Below are 25,667 nucleotides of genomic sequence, written 5' to 3'. Positions count from 1 at the left end.
AAAAACTCAGATACACATGGAAAATGACAGAACTGCTAGTCAAAACAAACACCCGTGAAAAATTAAATCCAACCAACTCACTAAACTCAAAACCCTACAACTGACCCTAAACATTACTAAAAAAAGCCCCCAAAGCTCTACCTTGAGGCTAACTCACAAATAATAACCAATCATCTAGAAAGGTTATCTTCCAAATTTTAAAACAACTCATTAAAAGCATGAAAATAAAAAAAATCGAAACTATTAAAATACTAAAAAATATCACTACCCAAATTGAAAGACACATTGCCTCTAGAAACCCACCGTATACAAATGCCCCTGTCCCCCAAAAGAAAACCAGAAACAAAACAGCAAAGCAGAAAGAAATCGGAACTTAGGAACGCTAAAACCAGAACGTTCAAGAAGTTCCACCATATCCCTGATCGTACACCGACTACAAACAACGTGAAACGATACAAACAATTCTTAAAGACCGCCTTAAAACCACTACATTAAAAACCCTTTCAACAATTCAAAACTGCATTGAACAAAAGCCATCTCATAAATTAACACCCAAAACTCCAGCAGCCCAGCTGGCCCTACCAAATCTCTCTGTTGATACACACAGTAAACAAAACCAAAATCCCAGGAATGCCTATCAGAAGTCTAGGAAAGAAACCTCTTGAAATTTATCCTACCTCAAATACAAACCAACCCCTCCAGAAAGTTAGCTTCACTCAAAAAAACTATTTACACAGAGGTAATAAGACCAAGAAATAAAACAACACACCATATAACGAACCACCAACGAATACAACAGCGAAGGAAAAAAAAAAAAAACCCACGTTTTTTTTTTTTCTTTTATTTCAACTAACTTCCTTTATTAGCTAGAACCAAAGATTTTGCCAGGGCTGTAACAACAACAACAACTTCTTTTTCTTCTTCTCCTTCTGAAATGTCCCTTCTCCTTCCCAAATTCCTTACAACTTCTGAGTTTGAATCCAAGCCAAAAGCAAAATTCGTGCACTTGTGAGTCCGGTGCTCCTGTCAGATTCTCTGTCTCCCTCCACATCTTCTTACACTTTCAGTCTGAACGCTGTCCTGCCCTGATGAGTTTGACAGAAGAATTGGCACATGTTAAGAGAGCATTTCCCTCCCTCCCTCCCTCCCTCCCTCCCCAGAGCTGGTTTCCTTAGCGCATTTCAATCGATCCCAAGCCCGCAATGATGCGCGCTCTGCCGGAAAGGGGAAACACGTGCTAGTGAACAGCAGCTCAGAAACAATTCTTTTCTAATGTTACCTGCTCTACTTGACTGCTCGCTAACACAAGTCTCATTTTACCATTGCAGGGAGAAGGCTGTAGGAAAATGTCTGATGAGCAGCCACAAAAGGCCTCACTCCCTGCTACACAGCCTGCAACAACCCCGGCAGAGCGGAGCAGCCAAATCACCGCGCTCTCCTTGCCGTGGGCAAGGGTAGAAGATGACTGGGGGAGGCACATAAAAAGAAGGGAAACGCTCCTATAAATGCACAGCCATTTGCTTTCAGAAGCCCAGAGTTCAGGATCTTCTCTAGGAAGCCAGACGTGACATGATATTTCTAAGATTTTCTTCTTCATCGAAGGAAATGTCCGTACATACCCACTCTTACAAACGTACCTACGGTTCTGGGGTTTTTTTTCTTCTGAAGCTCCAAGAATGATTTCCCACCTTGATTCATTCAGAAGAAACGGCCCCTGTGACTCAGGTCAGAAGGGCGGCCTGCGTTTTTGATCACGACAGCTTTTGGCTTTACCCTGTGAGCAGGAGCAGCAAGAGCTGAGGCTCAGCAGAGGCTGACCCCGGCCAGCCCCTTCCTCCCTTCCCCGTGTCACAATGACTTCCAGGCAGAAGGATGCAAAGCAGGTTTGTGTCTTTTCTCTTCAGTGCCAAGAGGTAAAAGATGTAGGCTTTGAAATAACTAATGACCCTCTCTTGGAACTCTCCCAAGGACAGTTTGAAAGCAAAGACAGAAGATTGCTGCTAAATCCATATGGGATAAGGATGAGAGCAGCAAGGATCCGAGGCCAGCAGCGTTGCCAGGCAGTGTCACGTCCCTGCCACCTTGTGACAAGGCACACAGCTGCAAAGCCCCAAAGCCTGCAAGCCCTGCAGCTGCCGCACGGATGGACCTGGTTCCCTTCCCAGGTGCCCAGAGGGACACCTGAGGGCAGGTGTCGTCCCCCGCCCCCCGAGGGCGCACCCAGAGCCCCGGGCAGGGACGGAATCACTGACGGCTCTCTGGGGACGAGACCCTCCCTGCAGGTGACACCGGCTTGTCCTCTCCCTGTGGCACAGGGACCTCCAGGCTCTAGGACCAGCCTCATTTTGTCAGCATCCAGGTGCTGTGCTAGAGCCAGAGGGGTCAAGGCTTTCCAGAACCATAGGATCCGTAGCATCCTTGCGGTTGGAAAAGCCTTCTAAGGACATCGAGCCCAGCTGCTGCCCCCCCAAATCAGGTCCCTAAACACCACATCTTGACATCCTTGACATGTCTCCAGGCATGGGGACTTCCCTGGGCTCCTATGCCTGAGCACCCTTTCAGTGAAGAAATTTTCCCTCCAATCCAATCTAAGCCCTCCCTGCTGCAAGTTGAGGCCATTTCCTTTTGCCGTGTCACTTCTTACCTGGGAGACCTCGGTACTTCAACCTTACCTGCTCCTTCCCTAGGCGGTCTCTGGCTTGGCCGGAGGAGGAGAGGAGGAACACTCCCACCACAGGAATGGCAGCTCAGGAGGTCCCACACCAAGGCCAGGGGGAGCAGCCGTCCTCGCCAGAGCTCGCACGTCCCTTCTTCTCAGAGATTGGCTCTGCTTTTCCTCCCGGGCAGATCTCTGCTGAGTGCTTCACAATTGCCTGTTTGGAGGAGGGGGGGAAAAGAGGTTAGCCAAGTTTTTTATCCAGACTTAGCTGCTGGCTTTGCCTCCTCCTGACTTCCTTCTGCTAAGAAAACAGCTGCCTTTGGACTTCTAGGGGCAACTTGCACGTCATGCCTGAAAAGGAACTACAGAAAAGCGCCTCATTTATAAAGCCTCAGCCAAGAAGACAGATGCAGCTGCAGCTTCGCCATGCCCACTGCCTGCAGAGCCGGCAGGCACCAGGCCAGCTCTGCTCCTCCTTCAAGTTGTTCCCAAAGCTGCTGGAAGAACTGAAGGCTCCTTTGGCCTTCCATTGCTCGGCTTGTCCCGAGAAAGAGCTTTGAGTGTTGTTACCCCTCCAGAAAGGAAGGGCCTTTCTGTCTCACACGCTCGGTGACACAAGGCTACGCAGCCTCTGCTCCAGGTGGGAAGGGCTTTCTTCCTCCTCTGGCACCCGGCTGGCACAGGACACAGGTTGCTCAGAGGTCCTGGGGCTGCCCCATCGCTGCAAGTGCTCAAGGCCCGTCGGTGCTCTGCGATGAGGCTCTGAGCAAGCTGCTCGATGGAAGCACGTCCCTGCCCACGGCGGCAGCAGCCTTGGAATGAGGTGATCTTTAGAGCCCCTTGCAACCTGAATTCTTCCATGATTCTGGGAACTGAAAAAAGCGGGGAAAGAAATCTGTAAAGGTCACTAAATGCATCCAAGCACATCCCCAAGGATCCAATCCTCAGCAGCCCATGCAAGGCAAGGTCAGAGCTCTCTGCCCACCGAGGACACGGCAAGCAGCACGGACCTTTCCCCCACTCTCCAGCACGGAGAAGTGGGAAGGCAGAGGGAGTCCGTCTGTTTACAGACACCGGAGGGCGGCGGGACGGGGCGGGGCGGGCGGTCTTACCTTGCAAAGCTGGCGGCAGAAAGGGCGGGCAGCGCCGCCGCCCCGCCGGGATTTTCCGGCCCGCCGTCGCTTCCGCCGCGCGAGAGGCGCGTGCGCGGGCTCGGGGGGGGTGCAGCCCCGTTCCCGTTCCGACGGCGTTCGCCCGCCCCCGCTCACTGCCCCCGGCCCGCGGAGCGCTGCGACCGCGCCTCCGCCGCCCGCCGAAAGCGGCCCCGCCGGGCCGCGCCCCCCCCCCCCGGCCATTCTTCTCAGCCATCGTGTCCCTTTTGCACTCCTGAACGTCTTTCACCCCTCCCGGCCATTTACCGAGCCCGCCCCGCCCGCCCCTCGCTCCCGCCCCGCCCGCCCCTCGCTCCCGCCCCGCCCCTCGCTCCCGCCCCTCGCCCTTGCCTCGCTCGGCAGCCGCGCCCTTGCCCCGCCCCCGGCAGCCAGCGGCGAGGGGCAGGGCGCTGGCTCGGGGGGCTGCAGTACCGGGCTCTGGCCACAGGGCGGCAGACTCCCGGGTCCGCGATATCCCCGCTCTTTTGGCCGCCATTTTCAGAAGGTCAAACAAACTCCCGCGACAGTGGTGACGCGCCACTCCCAACATGGCGGCCAAGAGAGGACCCCCTCGGGCGAGAGAGGCGGTTACTCACATGCCGGTCAGAAACACGCCAAAATACGCCCGCCCGCGGCGCCGCTGACCACACAGCCCGTGTCGGGCACACCTAAAACGCCACAAAAATCCCGCCGGGGCTGCGCCGGCGTCGGTGTTCCGTGCAGGCAGTCCGCATAGACACACCGGGGTCCTCCGCTTTCCCGCCCTTTTCGCCGCCATTTTCAGAAGGTCAAACAAACTCCCGCGACAGTGGTGACGCGCCACTCCCAACATGGCGGCCGAGAGAGGACCCCCTCGGCCGAGAGAGGCGGTTACTCACATGCCGGTCAGAAACACGCCAAAATACGCCCGCCCGCGGCGCCGCTGACCCCACAGCCCGTGTCGGGTACACCTAAAACGCCACAAAAATCCCGCCGGGGCTGCGTCGGCGTCGGTGTTCCGTGCAGGCAGTCCGGATAGACACACCAGGGTCCTCCGCTTTCCCGCCCTTTTCGCCGCCATTTTCAGAAGGTCAAACAAACTCCGCCACGCGCCACGCCCAAGAGGGCTGCCTGGCGGCGGCGCCGGGCTGCAGTACCGCGCTCTGCCCACAAGGCGGCAGCACTGCCGCCCACCCCAGCCGGGGGCGCCGCGCGCCTTGGGCCTGCGGGCGGCCAAGGCGGCAAAAAAGAACAGGGGCCATCCCCCCCAAAAACTCCTCGAAAAATAAATGCCAAAAACCTGCCTCTTACCAAACAAGAACCAAATAAGCCCCCTTTCTTTCATGCCGTCTTGAAATAAATTTGATAGTTCTAGTTTTCCTAGTTCTATTCACACCCATATTTAGACCGGACAGTGATGTGTTACGTCCTTTATACCATCTATTATGCCTATTCCTATTATCTGTATTTATTCATACTTTGTGGTTGTAGCAATGTCATTATATATTGATTGTATATGTCTAGACTTCCATTTAGATTTCTATCACACTTTTATTCTTCCAAAAAAAATCCCATCTCTAACCAAACAAATACCAAAAAACCCTTCTTGTCAACTCTATTGAAATAGTTTTATATTTAGAGCTTGCATAATTATATTCACTTTTATAGTCACCGTTTATACTGATGCATTCCATTCATCATTACATAGCACATATCTATTATTCACATCATAGAGATAAATCATTATTTTTATCATGTACCAAATCTACTGCTACAACTTCTTTTTTCTAATAGTTTCAATTTTTATATCCATCTTGATGTATTCATGAGATCTTTTTACAAGTAGATTTCTACCTTTCTATCATTTGTATTTGTAGTTTTTATAATAAAACCCCTGCTTTTGCCAAGTAAAAAACAAAACCATCCTTTCTTTTAAACTACTTTTAATAATGTTGTTGTATTTACAGTTACCATATCTATAATGTTTTACATATTATATCATAGAGATGTACTAGATTTATAGCTGTTTCCTATAATATACCATCATAAGATCTATACGGTATCGCTTGTATTACGTGTTGTATGGATTTATGTCACTTTACATTTACAATCCTTTAATAATTTGATCTATATATCTGCATAGATTCGCAACACATTTCTAGATTTAAAATTTCCTTTGAGCTGTGTTTATATTTAGCATCTCTATTGATATATCTATCAACATACGCAATGCTCTTTGAAAAATACAATATCTTATTGGAATATATCATGACTTAAGTTACCTGTTAAATTTTAAATAGAGATCGAATAGATCAAAAAAAAAGTTTATTCCCATTTCTACACATCTACTCGTTTTGTTTAAAGATAGCTATCCTTAGAATTTTACATTTAAAATCCAATTCCTAAATGCAATGACAAAACAAACAGCATCGAATTCCCACCAATGTCTTCCAAAACCATCAAGATACCTCCACCAGCCAAACGACTGCCAGCGAAAAAAACACACAACACTCTTTTCACTAACAGTTCTCATCACATCAGAAAAATGGAACCAAACGAAAAGAAAACCCTTGAGAAACACACGCAGCAAATCACAAAAACCTCTAAAAAAACCCAAACCAACTCGCTCAACTCCAATCGGTGCCACTGACCCTGAACGTTATTTTAAAAACTAACCAAAATTCTACATCTACACTAACTCAAAGAATAAGCAATACTCTGTCAAAAGAACTTTAGAAAGCGAACTAATGAACGAAATAGAAAAAAAACAAAAAATCTCAACCACTAAAAAATAAGAAAATAACTACCCAAAAAAAAAAAAAAAACCCTACTTAAAAAGACCCACCATATAAATACCCACGTTCCCAAAAATAAAACTGATCAATAACCACCAAATACGTCAAAGGACAACAAGAAACCAAAAGAAAAAAAAAAGAAAAAAACAAAAAAAACCAAAAGAAAATACATTTGTAAAACAAAAGTCCCCCAAACCAAAGCAACTTTAATTTACCTCAAAAAAATTATTCCCAACTGAAGAATAAACGCATAGAGCCTCATTCGATCAAAATAAAAATACCACCCAGAAATAAACACAAAGCCGAAAGAGAAACGTAACCATTGACAAGATCTCCCAAAGGATCCGTCACAATAAAACGTACACTACAATCAAACAAACCAAAGAAATAAAAGCCCTGGAAGACGAGAAACACAAACGCAATTAGAGAGATTTTAAAAACCCCGCCGCTATTAACGACACGACTCCACCTCGAACCCACCGAAACAAACGCTACACGCCCACGCTAATAAAAGCCACGGCGACAGAATTAAAATCCGAGCCGCTGCTTCACGCAACGACCCGTAGAAACCATTGCACGCCTTTAAAAACAGAATAGCCCGGCAAAAAAAATATCCGACTACGGAACTCGATTCAAACCAAACCTTTATCGTCACCACCCGAAGAACCGAGAACCGTACCGGTCAGGAAGAACGCCATAGCCCTTAGCGCACACCCACTGCGACCAGAACAAACCCGTGCGATCGATCCCTACAAAGCACCTCCGAACCGCGACACCCAAGAACTTGCGGCAGCCCAACCCCGCGCTGCCGGCCCCGGACGGAGCGCGGCTCCCGGCGGCAAAGCGGCTCCTCCGGCGGCTGCTCCGGCGCGCAGGGGCGGCGCCGCCCCGGAGACCCCCCCCGCCCCCGCCCGCTCCCCCTGCCCGGGGGGCCCCGGCGGCGCCCGAGCCCCGCGCCCGGAGCGGACAGAGCGGCCGGCACCGGCCGGGCCGGCGCAGCAGCGCCCGCGCCGCCTCTGCCGCCCTTGGCCGGCCCGGCGCCAGCTGCCCTCGGCTCCGCACGGCGGCTCGCACCGGCAAAGCGGCTCCGCCGCTGCCGCGCCAAATTCCCCGTGCGCCTCGGCACCCGCCCGGCCCGGGCCGGCAGCGCTCCCGAGCGGCAACGCTCCGGCCCGGGCCGCGGCCACAAGAAGCGCCCTCAAATGCAGCGGCACAGCCCGACTGCAGCCCTGCAAACGCCGCCAGAGCTGCGGCTTCCCGCAACTCAACCCCGAAACTGACGCCGCGGGCGGCGCTCACCTCGCTTCAACAAGGGCAAAGAAATGGCTTCTCCCCTTCAAGTTCATCCCCTAGGAGAGCAGAAAAGAAGGGGCTTTCCTCCAATGAAATCCTTCAAGCCATGTGCAAGGGGGGATTTTGACCTCCATTCAAACCCTTGCTAAGGAGGGACACCAGCGCTGTCCCCTCCATTTAAACCTTAGGATGATGAAAATGGGCTGGCTACCTTCAAATCAAAGCCATCCGATGACAACAATACTTTGCCCATTCCCGTTCAAATGGAACGCAGGGATTCCCTGTCACCCCTGGGATACCCCTAACAGCCGGGAAAAGGCAGCTTTTCCTTCAATCGACATCCTTGGAACCGCAAGCGAAAGCGGATCCCCCCTAGTTCAAACACAGACAATATTAGGAGAGTAGCTGCTTGCCTCTCCTTCATTTCTTTTGTCTTCACAAGCTCCCTTTTTGTTCCTGGGGAAGCGGGGAGGGGGGACTGCCAAGATCCAATTGAAAAGGGAAAGGACCAAAGTCCCCGCTCCAAATCCACACGCCCTCAGCCGTTCGGCTGCTGCTTCCCGGCGCAAAGATTCGTCCCTCGGCACCTCCTTGAAGCGATGCTCCGCGGATCCAAGCGCGTATCCAGGTGTTCGCCCAGACGCTGCGAGAAGCTCTCGCAGTCCTTCCATGAGACAGCCCCGGGAGCCCCCCCATGAACCCCTCTACTCAGCAGCTCCATGCAAAAGGGAGCTGAGGCGAAGCCTCCCCCTAAAACAGCCTCGCACCCCCCCCCCCCCGGCAGGAGCCGGCCCCTCATCATCCTCACAGCTCACACCTGGGGCTGCTCCGAGCCCCCCATCATCCTCACAGCTCACACCTGGCGCTGATGCCACTCTCCAACAGCGCCTCTCCCCGTCCAGCACACAGCCCGCTTCTCACAGACACAGAGCCAACAGAAATCTGCTCCGGGTGCTGGCTTTTCTGAGTCCGTCTGCTTCCACAATTCAGACACGGACGTGCGCTGATGGCACTGAGGGAAAGCTTTCCAGTGCACAAAACTGTCATTCTGGTAGCACGCTTTGAGACGCCTTCAGAAAAAGCAGAATCAGCGCCGCCTCCTAAGAGCCCTGCTGAGGAACCCTGCCCTCCTTGGGACACCCAATGCAGCAGAGCTCGAAAAACGAGGGCAAAAGTCAAGCTTGGAGTGGAAAAAGACAATAGAAATACAGCAGCCTTTCAAGAAAGCCTTCACACAGTAATAGTGGGAGCCGGTCCCATTTCTTCTTTCCTTGCTCTCTGGAATGACATCAATACGAAGTAAAAAACCCACACGAAACACAAGGCAGAGCTGGGATTTGACACGTCTTCCTTTTGGCTCTCGGGATGACAAGCGCCTCTTCCGGGACTGCGACACGCTTTGGGCGCTGGCAGAGAACGGAGGCAAAAGGTGCCAGAGAGCCCTTTCTATCGCCTTCAGCCCCTGCAGCTGTTCTGAGGGTTCCAGGGCACAGCTCGGTCCGTTCCTAGATCAAAACCTCACGGCAATATCTTCAGAACTACTACCCATCTCCAGTCGGAACCTTCTACATTCCTGTAAACAAATGAGTGCATAGAGAGGGTTTCTCCCCAGCTGAGTTTAGAGACCAATTCCTATTCTTTAGCAATACCTAGAAAACCGAATGCCTTGCCAGGTTTTAGCATCCTACACCCACTCACCCCTCCCTGTGCATTTGGTGGCAGCTTTGGGTCCCTCCGGGGGACGGCACCCAGCGTGACCCCCGCCCCTCGCCCGCCCCCCACCTGCTCCTGCACCGCCGTGGGGCTCCCTCTCCCGGGCACCTTGGGCTGCCCCCAACGGCATCAGAGCCCCGAGTCTTCACCCCGCCTTTCCCTGACCCCCAAAGAAGGCTCCGAACGAATCCGACTGCCCCGGACAGCAGCGCAGCGCTTCCCCCAAGCCCTTCCCACACGTGCATGGCCCCAGCAAGGGATTCTGCTGCAACAAGAAAGGGGGGGCAGCCCCCAGAAGGCTTGAGGTTCCTGCCCAGCCTCGCTGTCACGGGCCAGGGGCAGCGAGAGAGGGAGCGGCACAGACGGCGGGGACGGCCCGGCACGGAGCGGGGGCCGCTCTCAGCGCGATGCCGGCAAAGCCGCAGCTCCGGCGCTGTCGGCCGCGCCGCTTGAGCGGCACGGGGGGATCCGCCGAGAGCCTCCGGCCCCGCGCGGGGACTCCCGCAAGGGCCCAGGGGCGCCGGGCTCCGGCCCTCGGGGCTTTATTCTCCGGCAGCCCGAGCCCCGCGGCTGCGGGGCAAAGAAGGAAAGGGGGCACGGGAAGAGAGGAGCGAGAGCAGGGCACGACAAAGGGCGGCGAGGGAGCTCGGGCTGTGCAGGAAAGCGGCACGGGAAGGGAAAGCCCGGGACGAGGGTACACGGAGGCTGGGCAGAGGAAGGAGACAGGGCGAACAGAAGGGAGTAGCGGGCTAGGGACAGGACAGGAAGGAGCCGGCTTTGCGGGGGGAGAGGGAATGGGGGAAAGGGAGCGAGAGAAGGCGAATACGGGGAGAAGGAAGGAGGGCTAGAGAGAGGGACAGGCGGGGAAGCCTCCCAGAGCCCCGGCTGCACCCCGAGCCCGGCCCGGCGCCTCGCCCTACCCGGGATGCTGCGGCGCTCGGCGGAGCTCGGCTCGCTCCGGAGACGCTCGGCTCGAGTCGGCTCTTGGCGCCTCAACTCGGCTCTTGGCGCCTGCATTCGCCTCTTCGGCTCCGCTCGCCTCGCCTCGGCTCCCCGACGGCGGGCGGGCAAGCGCCGCCGCCTCCCGTTCAGCTCGCCCGGCTCGGGGCTCTCCCGCTGCCGCGTCCCGCGGGCGGCCCGGCCACGGCGCGGACACGACCGGGAGCGCGGGCTCGGGCAGGAGCTCATTAGGCTGGGAGCGCACTGGCGCTAAGCAGCGCGCACGAGAGCAGCAGGCTCGCTTCGCCTGAGCTCGGCTCGCTTCGCTTCAGGCAGCCTCGGAAGCCTCGCCTCGGTTCGCTCGAGGCCGTCAGGGTCGGCCGCTCTCGCCTTGCTTCGGCCGAGCTCGTGCGATTCCCCCGAAGGCGGCGGCGTTCGGTTGTGTTTTTAGAAATAGCCTCCTCTATCGATTGGATCTCTCTACAGTTAGATTTATATTTCTAGAATACGTCTATTAATCCAAAGAAAATCCCCATCTCTAACCAAATAAATACACGAAAACACCTTCTTTTAAACGGTATCGAAATATTTTTATACTTTGTGTAATTATACTCACATTTCTATTTATCGTTTCTTTTGATGCAATCTATTAATAATTATCTATAATATCTATAAAATTCTAGACATGTATTTAAAGTATTATCTATATTATGTATCGTATCTACTGCTGCAACTGATTTTTTCTTCTAGTTTTAAACTTTATCTGTATGTATTTATGATATCTTTCTAGACTTAGATTTCTACCTTCATATTCTTTGTATTTATCATTTTTATCATCAAAACCCTGCCTATTGACAAGTTAAAAAAACCGCTTTCTTTAACGATCTAAAAAATATTTTTATACTTATAATTTTCATATTTCTATTTCTAATTTGCTCTCTAGTACGTGATAACATACCTGCTCCTGCACCGCAGTGGGGCTCCCTCTCCTGGGCACCTCGGGGTGCCCCCAACGGCATCAGAGCCCCGAGTCTTCACCCCCCCCCCCCCCCCCCCCCCCTCTTTTCCTCTAGTTAGAAACTACACTGGAACTTTTTTCTGGAAACAAAGACATGACCTAAATCCTCTCCCCATGTCCTAGACAGATAGATGTTCAGTTCTTAGTTGACTGGGCAGCAGTTTCTTCAATAGAATGATAAACAATATGGAAAGGTTTTAGCTACAAGCAAATAGGCAAATCTGAACAAGGTCCTGGTGGCCAGCCACTGCAGTTCTTTTGAAGCAATTTTTTAAACAATCAAATACTGATACCACAAAAAATAAAGCAAAAAGCTGACTACTGACTAAGAAAGAAGGAAAAATTACCTTTTGACGACAACAACAACATTCCAAGGACACAGGCTTTTTTCCAATCTCAGACCTTATTACTACTACCTCTCTTGGGAATTCTCATCGTGGATCCCAAAAGGAATAAATCCCTCAGCGTGTCCTAAAGCACCAAGGAGCTACCTACAAGTGAAGGTGGCTACTTTCAGTGCAGACACAGCTGATGACACAGCAGTAGCACAGTTCCGTGCTGCACAGGGATAGTACTGTCTCCTCTTCTCCAGCAGCTGACTCTCTCCTGCCATGGCTTCTGTAAATGCATCAGAGCACGACCTTAAACACAAACAGGCAAGAAAACACCATCCGAAGTCTTTCATTAAGCAGTACAAGAAGGGTTCCAAGCAGAGACCAACAGAATTTCAAGGAAGCAGTATGCAATTAAACCCCCTCAGATTTGTTCAAGTAGCCGGCAAAATGGAACCATTCAGAAACGACAAAGAAAACCCCCCCAAGTATTTATACAGGAGTCCTTAATGTCAGAAAGGGGATGACAGGTTATGTTCAGATAAGATGAATGTTTATTTGGATCTATAAATAAACTTCTCTCGTGGTCCTTTGCCAAAAAATAGAACCTACAAGTGAACACCTACACCTGCCTCAAGAGACCTAACGAGCCCCTGGCAGCCACCGGCATCAAAGCGCAGTCGATGTTTCTAATCCAGGCTAAGGAGAACAATGTCACCTTTTGTTCTCTCCAGTTTGTTTCCTCTGCAGTCCTAGTTGCTTCTTATGATTTTTACAGTCTCTGTATCTTCTCGGGCAGCGCTGAGTCTGACGACCGGGATACGAGAGTCCTTCCCTGCCCTACGGAGAGAACCAGGAAAAAAAGTTCAAAAAAGAACAGGGCAGTTTGAAGTTAATACCTCCGACGAGAAGCAGCACCCGACAAACAGAGCAACGGTGAACAAAGCGTGACACCTCCCTGGGGACAGAAGACTTACAAACTCTCCGGGATTTACAATTCCAGTAACCAAGCCCTTCAGCACAGCAGCCAAGTGTCCCATCAGGTGGTGCTGCACCAAAGCACGATCCGAGAGGTTCCAAAGAGTGAAATGCACGTTATTGTCCAAAGACGTAAAATCTTGCAAAATAACAAAACTACAATAGATCTAAACTACAGGGCAAGAGTACAAGTGTTAGCTTGTGGAGCTGGAACCATCCAGGTGAGCAACTGCTAACTGGATCCTCAACAGACTTTGAGGAACCCTTCAGGATACAGAAGGGTTTTCCCCAGAAATTGCACAGGCCGAGTTTTGATAGAAGTGCACTTGCCAGATGCTCAGAAACGTCACCCATCCTCCTCCGGGTGTCCTGAGAGAGCTGCGAATGGCTCTCACCTGGTTTGAGCTGGTTCTGTAAGGGCTCAGGCTGAATTTCACCAGATGCAACCAAACTGGGCAACACCCAGTGGGACAGAAGGAACCCAAAGCTTGTTTTACCCAACGCTTGGGAAAGCAGAGCTCCAGCAAATACTGAGGAAACGGACAGAACAGGGTAACAAATAATAAACATAACTTTTTTTTTTTTAACTTGCCTTTTTTTTTTTTTTTCAGATGAGCAAAACAATTAAGGAGAAGGTGAAAACCTCACCATGACTGAACATTTCATCACCTGTAAGCTGACCATCCTTAGCATAGAGGACTCCAAATTTAAAATTCACCGATCCCAGGAAAATAAAACCAAATATTATTTGGTGAACAGTCAAACAGAAGACATAAAAATTTGTTTCCTCTAATCTTTGCATACATCCTACACGTTAGAACATACATTTTATACCATCTCCTACTACACAATAATTTACCTTTAAACTTTGATAGTATAGCATAAAATCATTAACTTAGACGGGTGATCAATTATTATTAAGTTGGTGCTTCAAGTTATTTTTGCTGTCAGGTTCAAAAAAACATGACTTCTTTTTACTGTAACGAGCAATTGATTTAGAAGTCATCAAAAGCCCATCCAAATACAAAGCCGTATTCACCGGACGGGTCTGTGAGCAAGAAGTAGTTAGGCTTGTACTCACCTCTTGCCCTTCAAGAACCAATAAATCCTGTCAACAAAAACAGCATCTTTAGCCCCCTCCTATTAAAGATTCTACAAGGATGATGCTTTTATTGGTGTTTAGAAGTTTGGATTTGAAATGGCCAGTTCAATGGATAAAGAGACAGTTTAAGTAGTATTAGATTATTATTCTTATTCTTATTAGCTACTGGAAGAAACAAACCAGTAGGATCTATACTTAATTACTTCTATTTCCAGGAAATCATAAAGAAAAAGAACCAAACCAAAAAAAGTCACTTCCTACCTTTTGTATCTCAGGATGAAAAATGTCTCTTGGGCTCTTCTCCAGTTTCTCCAGACTCCTGGCACTGAAATGCAAATGAACGAGTGCTTTATAGGAGGGCAAGTGCACATTCCAACCCCGAACCCCCAACCGATGGCAGTTACAGCGCTTACAAAATGAATCCTTCCCAGAGCCTCTGGGAAATGGAACGGTTTGTGCAACTGCCATTTCTCCCCCAAAATACTAACTCCCAACACTTCCTAAACTTAGTTTGCATTTTAAAAACAGAAATTAGGGAGACTCAGGGTGGAGATCAGGTTGAAATTGATTTCCTTCTAAAGCACAGGGGCTCTGTTCCATAACCCTTCACTTTGGCTCCACACGGAATCACGGGGAGCATTTTAGGAGGGCTCAAGAACCAATTCTATTTCTCTCTTTTTTCTAGTTCTCTCTCTTCCTAAATAATTCAAGGCAAGTCAAATGAAAAAGGACAAGTTCAGCAGCAAATTCACACTTTTTCCCTTCGTCTGCTCAAGAACAGGCTTTAAAACCACTTCTTGCTGCCTTCAACGGTTAAGACTTGCAAAACAGTTTCGCAAGTTTGATAGGTTTATCATAAAAACCACAGAACGCAAGCTCTGAATGACAGGAAAAGGTACACAGGCAAATATCTCAGCTGATGGTGGCTTATTTGTAAACACAGACCTTAACGGAGATTGCACGGAGAATGTTTCAGTGGGACTCTAAGGGAAAAATATTTCCTGAGTACCCTGTAAACAAGAAAAGCTAGGATATATTACAGGACATACCCACTTGTTCTGCATATTCAAATAGGATTATCAATAAAAACATTTAAGAAGGAAGAAAACCAAGGTAATTTTACTCAGCTATATTTACTGCCGATTTAGAGGAAAAAAAAAAAAAAAAAAAAGTGAACCAGAAACGCCTACAGTAGAACTTTAAAACAATTGCTTGGATAAAAGCAGCTCATGGAACATGAAGTAGAAAAAAAGCGAAACCAGTATCAGACCTGCCTATTTTCTTACCATTGCACAAGAAAATCCGACAAGCGGTAGAAAGTCACTGCCTAAAACCGATCCTAGGATGTAACCGAGAACAATGGAGGCATTTGCTAATCTAAACGGAAACCTTTTCCGGACCCTAGTGTCAAATCACACGTTTTGTCTCTCAGCAGCTCGAGGCTGGAGAGCATTTCCCCTGGGGGTCGGGAGGGCAGGGGCACAAGGGGCTGAGTTTGCCGATCGCACCTGTGCCATCAGAAGGATCCTGCCCGGCGCTCCTTGCGCTCGCCATTCTCCGGGCCATCGCTGTGTTTTACTGCTCAGCGATGCCGCTCCATCTGTTTGCGTGGAAGGAAGAGCCACGAGCACTGAGGCACTCAGCAGCCGTGTCATGCCAGCGATGTCGAGCGCTCTCTGCTCGCAAGGCTGAGCACGCCGCGGAGCCGCCTCCGCAGCCGCTCGTCCGCCCCCGCCCGCAGCAGCGGCAGCGGCCCGAGGGAGACGGCTGCAGCTCGGCGGCTCCCGCGCCTCCGCCAGCCCGAGGGCAGCCGCCGCACAGTGACCGCGGCAGCGCCCGGCGCCGCTCGCCCGGGGCGGCTCCTGCAGCTCCCGGCCCGCGGCAGCAAAGCACCGCCTGGCGCTCCGCCATCGGCGGGCGGCAGCGCGCCCCGCCCGAGCTCAGCCCCCGCCACCGGGACCGCTGAGCGAGGCCGAGGCACCGGGCGGACGCCCCTTCCGCGCCGCTCGGCTCCGTGCGGGCGGCCGGACGGAGGCTTCGCCCCTCCAGCGTCGCTGCCGCGGCTCCGTCCCGCGCGGGACAGGCGCCGGGAGCTCCCCGCGCCCAGCCCGCTCCCCCGGCACGCGGCCGCCTCGGCCCGCCAGCCATTCATATGGCGCGTCGGCCGTTGCGTCAGACGCCGCGCTTTACGGCCGCAGGGCCTGCCGGGAGTTGGAGTCTCGGACTGACAGCCACCGCTCCGTTCTCCGCCACCGGGAGCGGCGCTCCCGCCAGGGGATCAAACGGCTCCTTCGCTCCTGGGCGCGGAAGCACCTTAGGCAGCACCGCCCCTCCCGAATGTCCTTTCTTTTCCACTCCAACTCTTTTTTCTTTTTTTCACTCTGTTTTTCACCCCCTTTTCCACTTTCGCGCTTTCTTTTTCACTCTCACCCTTTTCCTTTTTCATTTTTTTTCTTCCTTTCTCTTCTTCCTTTTTTTTTTCTTCCTTTCCTTTTTCCTTTTCTTTCTTTCTGTCTGTCTTTCTCTATTTCTTTCTTTCTCTCGCTCTCTTCCTGTCTCTCTCTTTCTTTCTTTCTGTCTGTCTTTCTCTATTTCTTTCTCTCTCTCGCTCTCTTCCTGTCTCTCTCTTTCTTTCTTTCTGTCTGTCTTTCTCTATTTCTTTCTCTCTCTCTTTCTTTCTTTCTCTCGCTCTCTTCCTTTCTCTCTATTTCTTTCTTTCTGTCTCTCTTTCTGTCTCTCTTTCTTTCTTTCTCTCTTTCTCTCTCTCTCTTTCTTTCTTTCTGTCTGTCTCTCTGTCTCTCTCTCTGTCTCTCTTTCTTTCTTTCTCTCTTTCTCTCTCTCTCTTTCTTTCTGTCTGTCTCTCTGTCTCTCTCTCTGTCTCTCTTTCTTTCTTTCTCTCTTTCTCTCTCTCTCTTTCTTTCGTTCTCACTGTCTCTCTTTCTGTCTCTCTCTCTCTGTCTCTCTTTCTTTCTTTCTTTCTTTCTCTCTGTCTCTCTTTCTCTCTCTCTAACGTTCTCACTGTCTCTCTTTCTGTCTCTCTCTCTGTCTCTCTTTCTTTCTCTCTCTTTCTTTCGTTCTCACTGTCTCTCTTTCTGTCTCTCTCTCTCTGTCTCTCTTTCTTTATCTCTTTCTTTCGTTCTCACTGTCTCTCTTTCTGTCTCCCTCTCTCTGTCTCTCTTTCTTTATCTCTTTCTTTCGTTCTCACTGTCTCTCTTTCTGTCTCTCTCTCTCTGTCTCTCTTTCTTTCTCTCTCTTTCTTTCGTTCTCACTGTCTCTCTTTCTGTCTCTCTCTCTCTCTGTCTCTCTTTCTTTCTCTCTTTCTCTCTCTCTCTTTCTTTCGTTCTCACTGTCTCTCTCTCTCTGTCTCTCTCTCTCTCTGTCTCTCTTTCTTTCTCTCTTTCTCTCTCTCTTTCTTTCGTTCTCACTGTCTCTCTCTCTCTGTCTCTCTCTCTCTCTGTCTCTCTTTCTTTCTCTCTTTCTCTCTCTCTCTTTCTTTCGTTCTCACTGTCTCTCTCTCTCTGTCTCTCTTTCTTTCTCTCTTTCTCTCTCTCTCTTTCTTTCGTTCTCACTGTCTCTCTCTCTCTGTCTCTCTTTCTTCCTCTCTTTCTCTCTCTCTCTTTCTTTCGTTCTCACTGTCTCTCTTTCTGTCTCTCTCTCTCTGTCTCTCTTTCTTTCTCTCTCTTTCTTTCGTTCTCACTGTCTCTCTTTCTGTCTCTCACTCTCTCTGTCTCTCTTTCTTTCTTTCTCTCTTTCTCTCTCTCTCTTTCTTTCGTTCTCACTGTCTCTCTTTCTGTCTCTCTCTCTCTGTGTCTCTTTCTTTCCTTCTCTCTTTCTCTCTCTCTCTTTCGTTCTCACTGTCTCTCTTTCTGTCTCTCTCTCTCTGTGTCTCTTTCTTTCCTTCTCTCTTTCTCTCTCTCTCTTTCGTTCTCACTGTCTCTCTTTCTGTCTCTCTCTCTCTGTGTCTCTTTCTTTCCTTCTCTCTTTCTCTCTCTCTCTTTCGTTCTCACTGTCTCTCTTTCTGTCTCTCTCTCTCTGTGTCTCTTTCTTTCCTTCTCTCTTTCTCTCTCTCTCTTTCGTTCTCACTGTCTCTCTTTCTGTCTCTCTCTCTCTGTGTCTCTTTCTTTCCTTCTCTCTTTCTCTCTCTCTCTTTCGTTCTCACTGTCTCTCTTTCTGTCTCTCTCTCTCTGTCTCTCTTTCTTTCTTTCTCTCTTTCTCTCTCTCTCTTTCGTTCTCACTGTCTCTCTTTCTGTCTCTCTCTCTCTCTGTCTCTCTTTCTTTCTTTCTCTCTTTCTCTCTCTCTCTTTCGTTCTCACTGTCTCTCTTTCTGTCTCTCTCTCTCTGTCTCTCTTTCTTTCTTTCTCTCTCTCTTTCTGTCTCTCTCTCTCTGTCTCTCTTTCTTTCTTTCTTTCTCTCTGTCTCTCTCTTTCTTTCTCTCTGTCTCTCTCTGTCTCTCTTTCTTTCTTTCTCTCTCTCTTTCTTTCTTTCTCTCTGTCTCGCTTTCTGTCTCTCTCTCTCTCTTTCTTTCTCTCTCTCTCTTTCTTTCTTTCCTTCTTTCTTTCCTTCTTTCTTTCTCTCTTTCTCTCTTTCTCTCTCTCTCTTTCTTTCTTTCTCTCTTTCTTTCCCTGTATTTCTAATCTGGGATTTCCATTCTGGCTTTAGGATAAAAAAGCAGCAGTAGAAACGTTCAGGCTACCGGGGAGTGCAAAAAACCCCAAAACGGTAATGATTTTAGGAAAACTATTTCCTCCATGGGAGCCTGAAATTTTCTACAGCTGCAGGTGACATCGAGCTTTTATTTCTTCTTCTAGATAGTTTATACTTAATACTCTATTTATACAGCGCCCCCTGCCGTCTTCATGGGCGCACTGCAGGCACAGCGCCCTTTGCCGCCTGCATGGGCGCACTGCCGGCACAGCGCCCCCTGCCGTCTGCATGGGCGAACTGCAGGCAGAGTGCCGCCGAATGACGTCACCTCGTCGACACGGCGCCCCGCCCCGGCCCCGCCCCCAGCGCCCCTCGGAAAGACCCCAAGGCGTAGCCGTTTTGCCAGCTGCCTGATCAAAATGCCGACACCCACCTCGAGCCCTAGAAACGATTTCCCGCGACGCCGAACCCTGCAGGCGAATCGGAATGCCATCATCGCAATTGAAACGCCACAGAAAAGCTCGTCGGGGCCGCGCCGGCATCGGTGTTCCGTGCAGGCATTCCGGATAGACACACCGCCGGGGGCCCTCCGTTCTTCCGCCCTTTTGAGAAGGTCAAACAAACTCCGCCACGCGCCACGCCCAAGAGGGCTGCCTGGCGGCGGCGCCGGGCTGCAGTACCGCGCTCTGCCCACAAGGCGGCAGCCCTGCCGCCCACCCCAGCCGGGGGCGCCGCGCGCCTTGGGCCTGCGGGCGGCCAAGGCGGCAAAAAAGAACAGGGGCGATCCCCCCCAGAAGCTGCTCTGAAATAAATGCCCCAAAACAACCAGGAAGAAGAAAAAAATCCTCCTGCCTCTAACCTAATAGGATAAAAAAAAAAAACCAAAAACACCAAACCAAACCCAAACCCAACAATTTCTTTTAAAAAATACGTAAATATTTTTTAAAATAGTTTTTCATATTAATATTCACCTTTCTATTTATAATGCGTATTGATGTATATTTATACATTTCTATTTATAAATAAATTTCTATTCTATATTACATCTCTCCCTAGTACTTAAATTTATTTCTCTATTTTTATACATATTTTTACATAGTAAGTATATATTTGTTAGGATTTTTGCTTCTGTAACGTTTACATTATTTAAAATAATTCCCCTGCCCCTACCCGGATAAAAGCCAAAAAGAACCCCCTTTAATTTCGACTGCATTTAAATTTGTAAAAAAATTATTTTTTTTTCATCTTTATATCCACATTTATATTTCAAATGTATATTGATGTGTAATGTTTATTTTTACATTTATAATTTCCGATTTTTTATAAGTTTATATTCTATTTTACATCTGTTCCTATTTCTTCTATTTATTGACATCTTTTTATTCATATCTTTCTATATTTCATCTATATTTCTGTGTTAGGATTTTTACTTCTGTAACTCTTCCATTATTTAAAATAAAACCCCTGCCTCTACCCAAATTCAAGCCAAAAAGAACCCCTTTCTTTTCAACTCTATTTCAATCTTTTTTAAAACTGTATCTTTCAGGTTCATGTTCACATTGACATTTAAACTGTATATCAATGTATACTCTTATTTGTATTCTATATTACATCCCTTCCTATTATTTCTATTTCCTTAGGTTTTATATTTATATCTTGATTATCTATCTCAATATTTAGAAACAGGTAAGAGTAATATCTATGTTCATATTATTTCAAATAAAAACCCTGCCTCTAACCCAAGAAGAGCCCAAAAAACCCCAACCCTTTCTTTTAGACAATATTTGAATAGATTTTACCCCTAGGTTTTCCTATTGATAGTCACATTTCTATTTATAATGTGTATTGCTTACTGATCCATTTCTCTTTATCAATGTCAATTTATAAATCAATTGATATTCTACATTACATCTATTCCGAGGACTTATTTCTATATTTTTATACGTATTTTGATTCATTGATTATCTATTTCTGCCTTCAGATTTTCACTTCTGGAACACTTGTGTTATTTCAAATAAAACCCCTGCCTCTACTCAAACAAAAGCCAAAAAATTCCCTTTCTTTCCAACTATATTTACATCTTCTTCTATTTCTATTCCCATTTCTCATTTATATTGCCACATAAGGTCATTTCTATTCTATACTACAACTCTTCATATTACTGACATAGATTTAGATTTCAATTTCTATCCATAGTTTCGTCATTTCTCTTTCTAGACTTATGATAGATTTCTATCTTAAGATTCACATTTCTATAATACTTCTATTCTTTCAAATAAAACCCCTGCCTCTAACCAAACAAAAACCAAAGACACCCCTTTATCTAAACCATATTTAAAACTCTAAAAATCATCTCATTTTTCATCATTCTCTTCACATTTACTTTTATAATTTTTATTTATTACATTTGTAGGTATTATACATACTAGAGAGAATACCTTTTAATAGAATAATAGATATATAGTATTTTTATATCCTAGATATTCTTTTACTTCTATTTCTTTATATTCAATATTTAGAGAGATCGGTATACGCGTTATATATTTGGAGATCTGGATTTTTATTTTTATATTATTTCTATCTAGAAAAAAAACCCCAGCCTATAACCTAATAAAAAAAATCCCAAAAAATCCCCAATTCCTTTTAACTCTATCTAAATATTTTTATATTTACAACCGATCTTTATATATCTTTGTATACATATATAATAGACTATCGTTTCTATAGATTAGCATCTGTTACAATAATATACTATATAGTATAGTTTTATGTGTTTATCTATTTGTTTTCTATATTTATGTTTACCACTATCATTTTATATTTGTTTTTATATTGATATTTATTTCTACTTTAATTAATCTATATATTAGACCGTATCAATTCATTAACCCAACGCATCAGAACCACACAAATACCGCGCCTTCGGCAGCACCGGTACGCAGCCCACGCTCATCCCATCGCAGCGTATCCAAACCAAACCTATTTCTAGGACTAACAGAACAAAGACCCCACAACATTTAACCCTAAGAAAAACTCAAATCAACCGAACTGTCAAGACATTTGAAATCCCACTATAACTAGCCCAAAAGCTCCGTACATTCTCATCATAAACTTCCTCCTCAACCAATGGCTCAAAACCCCAAAAAACTCAGATACACATGGAAAATGACAGAACTGCTAGTCAAAACAAACACCCATGAAAAATTAAATCCAACCAACTCACTAAACTCAAAACCCTACAACTGACCCTAAACATTACTAAAAAAAGCCCCCAAAGCTCTACCTTGAGGCTAACTCACAAATAATAACCAATCATCTAGAAAGGTTATCTTCCAAATTTTAAAACAACTCATTAAAAGCATGAAAATAAAAAAAATCGAAACTATTAAAATACTAAAAAATATCACTACCCAAATTGAAAGACACATTGCCTCTAGAAACCCACCATCTACAAACGCCCCTGTCCCCCAAAAGAAAACCAGAAACAAAACAGCAAAGCAGAAAGAAATCGGAACTTAGGAACGCTAAAACCAGAACGTTCAAGAAGTTCCACCATATCCCTGATCGTACACCAACTACAAACAACGTGAAACGATACAAACAATTCTTAAAGACCGCCTTAAAACCACTACATTAAAAACCCTTTCAACAATTCAAAACTGCATTGAACAAAAGCCATCTCATAAATTAACACCCAAAACTCCAGCAGCCCAGCTGGCCCTACCAAATCTCTCTGTTGATACACACAGTAAACAAAACCAAAATCCCAGGAATACCTGTCAGAAGTCTAGGAAAGAAACCTCTTGAAATTTATCCTACCTCAAATACAAACCAACCCGTCCAGAAAGTTAGCTTCACTCAAAAAAACTATTTACACAGAGGTAATAAGACCAAGAAATAAAACAACACACCATATAACGAACCACCAACGAATACAACAGCGAAGGAAAAAAAAAAACCACTTTTTTTTCTTTTTTTTTTATTTCAACTAGCTTCCTTTATTAGCTAGAACCAAAGATTTTGCCAGGGCTGTAACAACAACAACAACTTCTTTTTCTTCTTCTCCTTCTGAAATGTCCCTTCTCCTTCCCAAATTCCTTACAACTTCTGCGTTTGAATCCAAGCCAAAAGCAAAATTCGTGCACTTGTGAGTCCGGTGCTCCTGTCAGATTCTCTGTCTCCCTCCACATCTTCTTACACTTTCAGTCTGAACGCTGTCCTGCCCTGATGAGTTTGACAGAAGAATTGGCACATGTTAAGAGAGCATTTCCCTCCCTCCCTCCCTCCCTCCCCAGAGCTGGTTTCCTTAGCGCATTTCAATCGATCCCAAGCCCGCAATGATGCGCGCTCTGCCGGAAAGGGGAAACACGTGCTAGTGAACAGCAGCTCAGAAACAATTCTTTTCTAATGTTACCTGCTCTACTTGACTGCTCGCTAACACAAGTCTCATTTTACCATTGCAGGGAGAAGGCTGTAGGAAAATGTCTGATGAGCAGCCACAAAAGGCCTCACTCCCTGCTACACAGCCTGCAACAACCTCGGCAGAGCGGAGCAGCCAAATCACCGCACTCTCCTTGCCGTGGGCAAGGGTAGAAGATGACTGGGGGAGGCACATAAAAAGAAGGGAAACGCTCCTATAAATGCACAGCCATTTGCTTTCAGAAGCCCAGAGGTCAGGATCTTCTCTAGGAAGCCAGACGTGACATGATATTTCTAAGATTTTCTTCTTCATCGAAGGAAATGTACGTACATACCCACTCTTACAAACGTACCTACGGTTTTGGGGTTTTTTTTCTTCTGAAGCTCCAAGAATGATTTCCCACCTTGATTCATTCAGAAGAAACGGCCCCTGTGACTCAGGTCAGAAGGGCGGCCTGCGTTTTTGATCACGACAGCTTTTGGCTTTACCCTGTGAGCAGGAGCAGCCAGAGCTGAGGCTCAGCAGAGGCTGACCCCGGCCAGCCCCTTCCTCCCTTCCCTGTGTGTCACAATGACTTCCAGGCAGAAGGATGCAAAGCAGGTTTGTGTCTTTTCTCTTCAGTGCCAAGAGGTAAAAGATGTAGGCTTTGAAATAACTAATGACCCTCTCTTGGAACTCTCCCAAGGACAGTTTGAAAGCAAAGACAGAAGATTGCTGCTAAATCCATATGGGATAAGGATGAGAGCAGCAAGGATCCGAGGCCAGCAGCGTTGCCAGGCAGTGTCACGTCCCTGCCACCTTGTGACAAGGCACACAGCTGCAAAGCCCCAAAGCCTGCAAGCCCTGCAGCTGCCGCACGGATGGACCTGGTTCCCTTCCCAGGTGCCCAGAGGGACACCCGAGGGCAGGTGTCGTCCCCCGCCCCCCGAGGGCGCACCCAGAGCCCCGGGCAGGGACGGAGTCACTGACGGCTCTCTGGGGACGAGACCCTCCCTGCAGGTGACACCGGCTTGTCCTCTCCCTGTGGCACAGGGACCTCCAGGCTCTAGGACCAGCCTCATTTTGTCAGCATCCAGGTGCTGTGCTAGAGCCAGAGGGGTCAAGGCTTTCCAGAACCATAGGATCCGTAGGATCCTTGCGGTTGGAAAAGCCTTCTAAGGACATCGAGCCCAGCTGCTGCCCCCCCAAGTCAGGTCCCTAAACACCACATCTTGACATCCTTGACATGTCTCCAGGCATGGGGACTTTCCTGGGCAGCCTGCTCCTACGCCTCAGCACCCTTTCAGGGAAGAAATTTTCCCTCCAATCCAATCTAAGCCTTCCCTGCTGCAAGTTGAGGCCATTTCCTTTTGCCGTGTCACTTCTTACCTGGGAGACCTCGGTACTTCAACCTTACCTGCTCCTTCCCTAGGCGGTCTCTGGCTTGGCCGGAGGAGAGGAGGAACACTCCCACCACAGGAATGGCAGCTCAGGAGGTCCCACACCAAGGCCAGGGGGAGCAGCCGTCCTCGCCAGAGCTCGCACGTCCCTTCTTCTCAGAGATTGGCTCTGCTTTTCCTCCCGGGCAGATCTCTGCTGAGTGCTTCACACTTGCCTGTTTGGAGGAGGGGGGGAAAAGAGGTTAGCCAAGTTTTTTATCCAGACTTAGCTGCTGGCTTTGCCTCCTCCTGACTTCCTTCTGCTAAGAAAACAGCTGCCTTTGGACTTCTAGGGGCAACTTGCACGTCATGCCTGAAAAGGAACTACAGAAAAGCGCCTCATTTATAAAGCCTCAGCCAAGAAGACAGACAGCCATGGCAGGCACCAGGCCAGCTCTGCTCCTCCTTCAAGTTGTTCCCAAAGCTGCTGGAAGAACTGAAGGCTACTTTGGCCTTCCATTGCTCTGCTCGTCCCGAGAAAGAGCTTTGAGTGTTGTTACCCCTCCAGAAAGGAAGGGCCTTTCTGTCTCACACGCTCGGTGACACAAGGCTACGCAGCCTCTGCTCCAGGTGGGAAGGGCTTCCTTCCTCCTCTGGCACCTGGCTGGCACAGGGCACAGGTTGCTCAGAGGTCCCGGGGCTGCCCCACCGCTGCAAGTGCTCAAGGCCCGTCGGTGCTCTGCGATGAGGCTCTGAGCAAGCTGCTCTATGGAAGCACGTCCCTGCCCACGGCAGCAGCAGCCTTGGAATGAGGTGATCTTTAGAGCCCCTTGCAACCTGAATTCTTCCATGATTCTGGGAACTGAAAAAAGCGGGGAAAGAAATCTGTAAAGGTCACTAAATGCATCCAAGCACATCCCCAAGGATCCAATCCTCAGCAGCCCATGCAAGGCAAGGTCAGAGCTCTCTGCCCACCGAGGACACGGCAAGCAGCACGGACCTTTCTCCCACTCTCCAGCACGGAGAAGTGGGAAGGCAGAGGGAGTCCGTCTGTTTACAGACACCGGAGGGCGGCGGGACGGGGCGGGGCGGGGCGGACGGTCTTACCTTGCAAAGCTGGCGGCAGAAAGGGCGGGCAGCGCCGCCGCCCCGCCGGGATTTTCCGGCCCGCCGTCGCTTCCTGGAGAGGCGCGTGTGCGGGCTCGGGGGGGGGTGCAGCTCCGTTCCGACGGCGTTCGCCCGCCCCCGCTCGCTGCCCCCGGCCCGCGGAGCGCTACGACCGCGCC

At 48.6% G+C, this 25,667-nt stretch overlaps 2 long non-coding RNA genes across 4 annotated transcripts; both read right to left on the bottom strand.

Annotated features, from left to right (window-relative positions):
- Positions 1-844: 844 nt before the first annotated feature.
- LOC143693499 (uncharacterized) lies at positions 845-8,940 on the bottom strand. Of its 3 annotated transcripts, none has more exons than XR_013181207.1 (4): positions 8,737-8,940; positions 2,673-2,873; positions 1,638-1,774; positions 845-1,085 (listed from the first exon to the last, which is right to left on the bottom strand). It is a non-coding gene; the product is annotated as an uncharacterized LOC143693499 (long non-coding RNA). The 3 variants fall into 3 exon arrangements; XR_013181206.1 differs by lacking the exon at positions 8,737-8,940 and adding an exon at positions 3,772-3,895; XR_013181205.1 differs by lacking the exon at positions 8,737-8,940 and having other exon boundaries at positions 2,673-3,217.
- Positions 8,941-11,773: 2,833 nt separating this feature from the next.
- LOC143693433 (uncharacterized) lies at positions 11,774-16,095 on the bottom strand. The gene is made up of 3 exons (XR_013181131.1): positions 15,468-16,095; positions 14,905-14,969; positions 11,774-14,284 (listed from the first exon to the last, which is right to left on the bottom strand). It is a non-coding gene; the product is annotated as an uncharacterized LOC143693433 (long non-coding RNA).
- Between the last annotated feature and the right edge of the window lie 9,572 nt (positions 16,096-25,667).

Source organism: Agelaius phoeniceus, chromosome 2 (assembly GCF_051311805.1).
Source record: "Agelaius phoeniceus isolate bAgePho1 chromosome 2, bAgePho1.hap1, whole genome shotgun sequence".
NCBI lineage: Eukaryota > Metazoa > Chordata > Aves > Passeriformes > Icteridae > Agelaius > Agelaius phoeniceus.
Note: the sequence above shows the minus strand (reverse complement) of the source record. Positions and strands in the feature narration are given on the sequence as shown.